Here is an 8,531-nt window from a genome sequence, read left to right on the forward strand (position 1 = left end):
ATCTTACAGAGTGCAAGCCTTAGTGGGCACATGTACAAGCACTGCTACTGAAGGAGGTGATCTCTGGGCAGCACTGTGGTTGTGTGTGTGAACAGCACCTCCAGACATGTTGGACTCCCTGGTCATTACAATAATAACTCAAAAAAGGGAAAGAAAAGTGGGGAAAGGGGGAAGATTAAGAGAGAAACTTGGTGGGCCCTGCTGGTGATCCCTCCCACAGTAAAATCTGAGCCAGGAGTTATAGTTAGATGATTTCAAAGTATCTCAGAATGGGTCAGGGAAATAAAACAGTAGGTAAAACACCTGATATCCATGTGGCAAACCTGGATTATATAGCAGGTACACAATGTGGTCCCCTGAGCATCACCAGGAATGATCCCTGAGTTCAGAGCCAGCAGAAAGCCCTGAGTATTGCAGGCTATGGCCCCAACCTCCCCCCCCCCCAAAATGAGTATCTGGGAATGTACAGACTATAAGACTATAAGAACCCAAAGCTGAACAGTCAGGTCCCAATTAGTGCTGGTTTGATAAACCACCAAGAGAGATCACAGCAGAATATTTCCTGCCAACAGAGACAAGTCTGAAGCACAAAGCATGAGCTAGACCAAAGAACCATTTAAGTTGCTTTTAGATAACCAGAGTTTTTCATTTTCATTTTATTTTTTTAAACACCATGGTTTACAAAGTTGTTCAAAATACATATTTTGGGAGGTCATTCAATGCTGCAGCACCAATTCCACTACCAGTATGATCTCCCCTCCACCATTGTCCTCAGTCCCTTAGCTATTCACACCCCCAAACCGCCTCCCCTTGGCAGGCACAAAACTGTTTTATATTGCTAATTACAACAAAATGGTAATTGAAATCTTAAAAAAATAGTTCAGTAAAAGAAAATTTTATGAAAAGTGTTTCACCTCACGGGCTGGAACAATAGCACAGCGGGTAGGGCGTTTGCCTTGCATGCAGCTGAGTTGGTTGACCCAGATTTGATTCCTCTGCCCCTCTCGGAGAGCCCAGCAAGCTGCCGAGAGTATGTCGCCCGCATGGCAAAGCCTGGCGAGCTGTGATGCATTTGATATGCCAAACACAGTAGTAACAACAAGTCTCACAATGGAGACATTACTGGGCCCATTCGAGCAAATTCATAAACAGCAGGAGGACAGTGCTACCTACAGTGTAGTTTCATCTCACTATGGTGTTACTAAAGTCATCATCAGAGAACTTACTGAGCTATTTGTTGCCAGTTGAGCCCTCTGTTATTCTTATTGAGCTTAGTGGGCTTCTATGCTACTTTGCCATCAAACTTGTGCTTCTCCTAGGACGTCTGTATTATGGAATTTGGAGATGTTGGGTGGCCACATATGCGGCCATGCCCTTCAGGAGCTCCAGGATCTGTTGAACTAGGCTGATTCTATTTATATCCCCCTTCCAAGGAGGCCCCAGAGTTTTTACTCCACAAACCAGTATACCTATTGAGTTTCACTGACTTGTTTTGCCACCTCTTCTGAGATTTAGTCATGAGGCTATGAAGCTGGGCTATTTATATGGCTGTGGGCTGTGGCTGTGGCTGCTGGGGCTTCCAACTATGTGAATTGGGGGCAGTTTGCCCAGCCCCTGCCTAGAAGGCCCCAGAGTTTTCAGCCTGAAGACCAGTGTACCTTTGATTTCATTGGCTTAGCTCTCATCATTGATGTCTCTTCTGAGATTAGTTTGTTTTTTTTTTTTTCATATTAGACAGCAATGGTCTTACCAGGCTCATAGACTAGTTAAGCCTTCAAGGAAAATACCTAAGAAGTGGGGTTGTCAGTATCTGTTTTGTGCTCTAAAAGTTCAGGTTCCCATTTTTCAATATATAAAAATTGGAGTGAATTTCCTCAATTTGGGTTTTTTTCCCACTCTGTGATTTTCTCAGGTAAGCCTAACAGATTCTATTACAACATTGAACAGTCTTCGAAATAAAGAATACATTAGATCATGGATTTGGGTGGCCTTTCCTTAGAGAAATCTCAACTAGGAAAAATGAGTCATAGCAGCAGACCTTCTCTTGTGTGGGGGTATGAAATCCCCTTAACTTTACACGGTTTCCTTCTGAGAGACATTTGCACAATGCAGGAAATTCTGAAATCAGAAACTCTGCCAATTACTGTTTATCACAGTTTCTTGATTTGCTTTTCAAGTACCAGATTGTGAGAAAACTACCTTCATGGTGGAGATGTTAGGTATTTTCTCAGATTCTCACTGAACAAACAGGCCTGAGACCTCAAACCAATATTCATGGGACTTACTAGAAAAAGTAGACCTGTGTAAGGAAAAATAAAAAAGGAATCCTCTAAATGGGGATTGAGATTAGTGACTGGATTCCACGGGATGTCAAGAGACCGCGTGGCCGCCCACCTACCAGATGGTCAGACTTCTTTGTCAAGATCATGAACGATCGGTTTGAGGCCCTCCATGTTCCCGGAGCAAAGAGATGCCATTGGGCTACACTAGCACGCGACAGGGACAAATGGAGACGTTACTGGCGCCCGCTCGAGCAAATCGACGACTAACGGGAAGTTAAGTGATTAAGTGATTTAAGGAAAAGCAACAAACAAAAGAGATCAACATTCTTTTTCAAATCCTACCATCGAGGTGCAAATCCTAAGAGATCAGAGGACTGAAAATCAGGGAAAGAAAGGGTCACAATGGTAAATGGCTACTTGCTGCCCTGGCCACGGCCACAAAAGTCTCAGAATCTGAAGGCTGTCCCTGGTTTTGGAAGGGCCAATGGACCTTCAGTCCATCTGTAGACTAAAAATTAACTTGTTTCACAGTACCATGTGACTCTCTGGAGGTCAAATCTATATAACAGTCTAATAATGAACAACATATAAATGATTTTTTTAAAGACTGATGGGGTGTCAGAGAGAACTCTACAGATGGGGTACAGGTTTTTCATGTTAAAGACTGGGTTCAATTCCAGGCACCCGATGGTCCCCTAAACACCTCAGGAAGTGACCCCAAGCAAGATCCAGGAATCATCCCCAAGGACCAGTTGCATGTCCAAATGGTGCAAAAACAAAACAAGTCACTAAATAAAATAAAGGTCAGATGAATTCCTAGTGGCTTTCTATCTGTCTACCCCTTAAACCATGCCAGATATATAACCAATGAAATCCTCAGCACTAATTTGACTTTAAACAAGGATCCTCTGAACACAAAGCAGGAGCCAGAGCTAGGGCCTCACAGACCTCCTGTAGGGCAGGAGAGGAGTGGAGAGCTGCTGGGCAGAGGGAGGAGAAAAAGCACCCACTCTGCCAGGCTCTACCCAGGCAGCCCACCCTGTCTTTGTCTTGCCAAATCTACCATTTACTGGTTCTGTCCACACACCCCAAAACCCTGGTGATAAAAGGCTGGAGAGTTGGTACTGGGGATAAGTATTATCCTTGCACACAGTCAATACAAGTTCAATTTCCAGCACTGCATATGGTTTCTTGAGCACAACCAGTAGTAATCCCAAAGCACCACTATGAATCCCTCCCTCAACTCCTCCCCAATAGATACTGAGTCTAGACTGAGTCTTCACCCAGTCAAGAGTTTTCAGCCCTGCCCCAGGTGATAGAAGGATCAGTTTGGTGAAAATCTCTCTGGAGGTCAAACAGCTGTTTTCTCCTGCCACCCCTTTAAAAAAAATCACCTGCTCTTTCCTTTCTTGCTAGATTTTGGTTGCGTTTCCTTCATTGTGTTTGGCGCTATCTTATCTAGCATATTTTAGTTGATCTCAGTCTTATTTCAAAAGATGACATTTTCTGGATTTTTTTTCTCTATCTCCCCACCACCTGCCTTTTATCTTATGTGTCTAAATATCCACCTCTTGTCTTTGGAAAACGTAGATGGATATTTAAACACATAAGATACAGAGATTCTTTTGTCAGTACTTTCTTTTTGTTTACTCAGTCCTGGTCTGAGTTCACAATACACATTTCTTTGTCTCTAGTTCTAACAAAAATCTTAATAAATGGGTGAAGATATGCTATGTAGAACCAAATGGTGAATCACTGATTTTTTTCAGTGCCTTCTTACCATTGGATAAGTAACCATAACTTTTTTTTTAAAAAAAAAAGATGATGTGATTCTGGGAAGATTCTTATTTTTAATTTTTGCTTTTTGAATCACACACGGTGATGCACAAGGATCATCCCTGGTGGTGTTCAGGGGACCATATGGGATGCTGGGGATTGAACCTGTGTCGGTCGCGTGCAAGGCAAACACCCTACCCGCTGTGCTTCGCTCCAGCCCCACTTTTGGATATTGAAAAACTATGATTCTGAATTTTGGATATGCTCTTTCTATTTTCTTTCTTTCTTCCTCCTTTTTCCTTTGCCATGCCAGGGATTGAACCCAGGATCTTACACATGCAAGGTAAGCACTATCTACTGCAAAGCCACAGCCCTATCCCTCTTCCTCTTCTCTGATACAAAGTCTAGGTATCACTCAAGCCCAGGACCCTGCAAACACCAATATATCATGTTTCCATGATGATTACACACGTCATCTGGAAATACCCTACCCTCCACTTCATAAAGGCTCATCGAGTAATTCCTGCTGCAGTGTCTCAATATTGAAATCATCATTTGTTAAGCATCATGTGTTTTCTTCCTCAAGTATTCCTAAAACTAGCTTGGTGCAGCTGTCTAGTTATACTGCTTTCAGATGGATTTCCTGAATTGCTTGTGTTAAATAATTTGCTCCCTTTCTTTCACACCCAGTTTCTATTTATAACAACTAGATGATCAGATGCCAGGGTCTGGGGCAGTGGTTGTTTGGTCAAGCTCAGCTGTTGTTTGCTGATTGGTAACTGGCAAGGTGTGGCAAGCACCATCTGGCAGGGCCAGGGTCCTGATAGCACCACCAGTGTTTATTTAATTCAGTCCAAAGTAGTTAACTTCAACTTGCCTTGTAGAAGCAAATATGATTCACTTGCCTTGGACCCCCCAGGTAGTCAAATTGGATCCTGAATCTGGGTTGAAAATTAAAAACAACAGTCTCTGAATTCATTGGCATCTACAATAACACACCTTGCCTTTCCATCCTATTTAGTATTTGTAGATGAAAATTTGTGTCTCAATTCCTTTCTGACAAATAACATTGAGTACTTTTATAGAACATAAGCAAGGAAACTGATTTCTGTAGCTCAGGGCAATGAATATTTTCATGACATTCCAAGTACTGGAACAGAGAGATGTATTACATCAATCAAATGAACTGGCTTCAGTTCAAATAATATGGCTTCATGCATGGATCAGTCTCTCCCAGAAATTAGGTCAGCCCCCAAAGAAATTATTCTATGAATATGTTAAATATAAATTTCAGGGTGAAATGAAGCCCAAGTCATTATTTGGAAGTGGTGGATTATAACTAGCGATTTTGCTTGCTCTGGCACTGTAGGGATTGCAGAGTGAGAGGGGGAAATGCCTAAAACTTTGCAAGGGGACCAGGGAGATGGCTAGGAGGATTGGAGCTTTGCATGTGGGAGACCTGAGTTTGATCCCCAGCACCACATGGGAAAAAATAACAAAAAGCTTCCCAGGGATTGCTATACAGAATTCTCGGCAAGACCGACTGATATCCTACTTCATACTTGCAAATTACATTCACAATCATTTCGATCGTCATTAATTAGCAAGCAGGCATTGGGTGAGTGATAGATGCTAGACAGTATCTATGAGAGTCTCAGGAGCAGATCTTCTCTATCCCTGCTCCAGCCACCGTCTAATATAGCTCGTTAGCATCTTCACCGTCTTTCGGAGACAGGTTAGAGTGATTCCCCTTGCTGAGGGGAAAGAGACCCAGATACAGTCAGTAACTGTTCCTCCTTAGAGACTAAGGTGATCTTTAACCTCATATTCTCTCTTGGAAGTGAAGGACCGAGCAGTGGATGTACCAGGAAGTTTCCAGTCATCCCTCAGGGAGTTCACAGGGAACTCCTGTCTCAGAGATGGCTGTTTCACCTTGAGGATGAAAATGAGTAGGTTACCTGGCTCAGAAAATCCGTTTGACACCTAATAGAAGTCTTGATCCATGTGTGTCAGGAAGTTTTAAGGAAAGCCAAGGGGGGTGATAACTGAGTGCTTTTGGGGTTCTCAAGGCTTGGGGCTGAAACTTAGTCTTGTCGTTAATTCTGTGACCTCAGTAACTGACTTCACTTTTTTTTTCTTTTTGGGTCATACCCGGGGATGCTTAAGGGTTACTCCTGGCTCTGCACTCAGGAATTACTCCTGGCGGTGCTTGGGGGATCATATGGGACCATATCGAACCCGGGTCAGCTGTGTGCAAGGCAAACACCCTACCCGCTATTGCTCCAGCCCCTTTGACCTCTCTGATTTCACCTCTTCAAATCTCAGTCTCCTCCCCTGAGAAACAGGGATGCTAAGAAAGAGGGGTACAAAGTGATGGTCTGCCTCTATTCCTACGCCATCATGTTATCTCCATCCCACTGACTTAACCGAACCTGATTTTAACAGTGCAGACAGAGTGGGAACCACACCTATGGCAGTGGGATGTTTGGTACAATCAATGCAAAGTTATTTACCAATAAAAAAAAAGTCTTTAAAATGTTTATATCCTTGAATGTGGTCATTTATCTGTTGTGGCATTGCAATTTTGAACTGGGAAAATTGTAAAACAAACTCAGTACAGTAAGAGGACGGTTAAATATGTGACTTACAATGAACTATTTTGCTGACATTAAAGTCAGATTTTAGCAATGATGTATGCCCATACCTATTATTGATTAAAAGTATGCCAGCCCGCTGTCGCAAAGCATTTATATACTATCTCATTTAAACCTCATTATGACAGATCGGTCACCCCCGAACTTCAGTTTTCTTTGTTTTTCTTTATTTTTTAGTTTTTAGGGTTACACTTGGCTATGCTCAGGAATCATCACTGGCTCTGCACTCAGGAATTACTCCTGGTGGTGCTCAGGGGACCATATGGGATGCCAGGATTGAAACCAGGTCTGTCATGTGCAGGGCAAATGCCTTACTCCTTGTACTCTCTCCAGCCCCTATTTTTCATCTTTTAAAACCTTCTTGGACAAATCAGAAAAATTAGGACAGTTTAAACAGGAAAATACTCGATATTCTTTCAAGGAAAAGAGTTTTAAGAAGCAGCCCACATCACCTGGAGTTTCAGCCCCACTACGGAAATACAATCAAGTCACTCAAAAATGCAGAGTGGGGACCAAAAATTTTAAACTTTATCAAGAGTGGGCTTGAATTGTTATGAAGGTTCTGACATGAACTGGGGGCTGGGAGGTGAAGGGCAACCGGTCCTTAGGTCCTTAAACTACCTTCTCTCCAAACTCACTTAGCTCCAGGACTGTGTCTGTTGAGTGAATCACCAAATCACGCAGAAAGCAGATTTCTCTATTCAGTGGCAAAATGCTTTAATGTGCTTTCCACATTTTTCCATGATAAGCAGGTATCAGGATTATAGAAAAACAAGCTATTATCGGTTTAAAATGAAAGAGAGAAGCTGGAGATATTCGTAGTCCTAATGTTAAGGTTATTGCCTTGCACACTACCAACTCAGGTAAGATCTGCAGCACTGCCAGGAACAGGCTCTGAGCACCTTCTTTCAGATGCGCCTCAAAATAAATGGGGGGAAGGGAGAGAGAGGAAGAAGAAATGGGGAGAGAGAGAGAAGGGAGAGCTAGGAAAAAAGAAGGGGGAGAGGGAAGGAGAGAGGAAGGGAGAGAGAAGAGGAGGGGGAGAAGCAGAGGGGGAGAGAGAGAAGGAAGGGGAGAGAGGGAGAGGGAAGAGAAAGGGAAGGGAGAGAGAATAGTAGAGGGAGGAGGAGAGAGGAGGAGAGAGGAGGAGAGAGGGAGGGAAGAGAGAGGGAGAGAGGAGGGGCAGGGGGAGACATGGAAGGGGAATGGGGGAGAGAGAAAGAGAAGGGAAAGAGAGAGACGAAAAGTGACTTGCTTTTCTTTTGTTTTTTAATAAGGAAACGGTTTCTGCGTTCCTCTACTTCCTTTTCCTCGGGCCAACTCAGTCCTCCAAGCAGGGAAAGGCAAAGCGGCGCTCAGGTTCCCGCGGGGCTGCCCTGCAGGTTGCCGGGGTTACAAGTGGGGAAGGAGAAAACAAAAAAATCACACCGAGGTTGGCAGAGCCTGGGGCGTTACTCAGTCTCCTGTGGCCTTCGAAACGCTTTCCGGACAGCGCGGACTTCGAGCAGCCAGACCCTCGCCCGCTCCCTGGGCCAGGACCCTCGGAGTGGCGCCTCTGGGGCGCTCCGGGCGTTCCTGCGGCTGCCCGCAGAGCCGAGCGCGGTCGCCCCCACCCCACCCATCAGCAGCCCGAGGCCAGGCCCAGCCAGGGACTCCTCCAGGCGGCCCCCGCCCCAGGAAGTGTCCCCCTGGTTTTGGGGTGGCTCTGCGCAGCGACGGGGGCCCGCCCTTGTTTGCTGGTGCTGAAACGGAAGAACCGGGGCAGGAGTGATATAGCACAGCTGGTAGGGCATTTGCCTTGCGTGCGGCAGACCAGGGT

Source organism: Sorex fumeus, unplaced genomic scaffold (genome assembly GCF_029834395.1).
Source record: "Sorex fumeus unplaced genomic scaffold, SorFum_2.1 ptg000072l, whole genome shotgun sequence".
Classification (NCBI taxonomy): Eukaryota; Metazoa; Chordata; class Mammalia; order Eulipotyphla; family Soricidae; genus Sorex; species Sorex fumeus.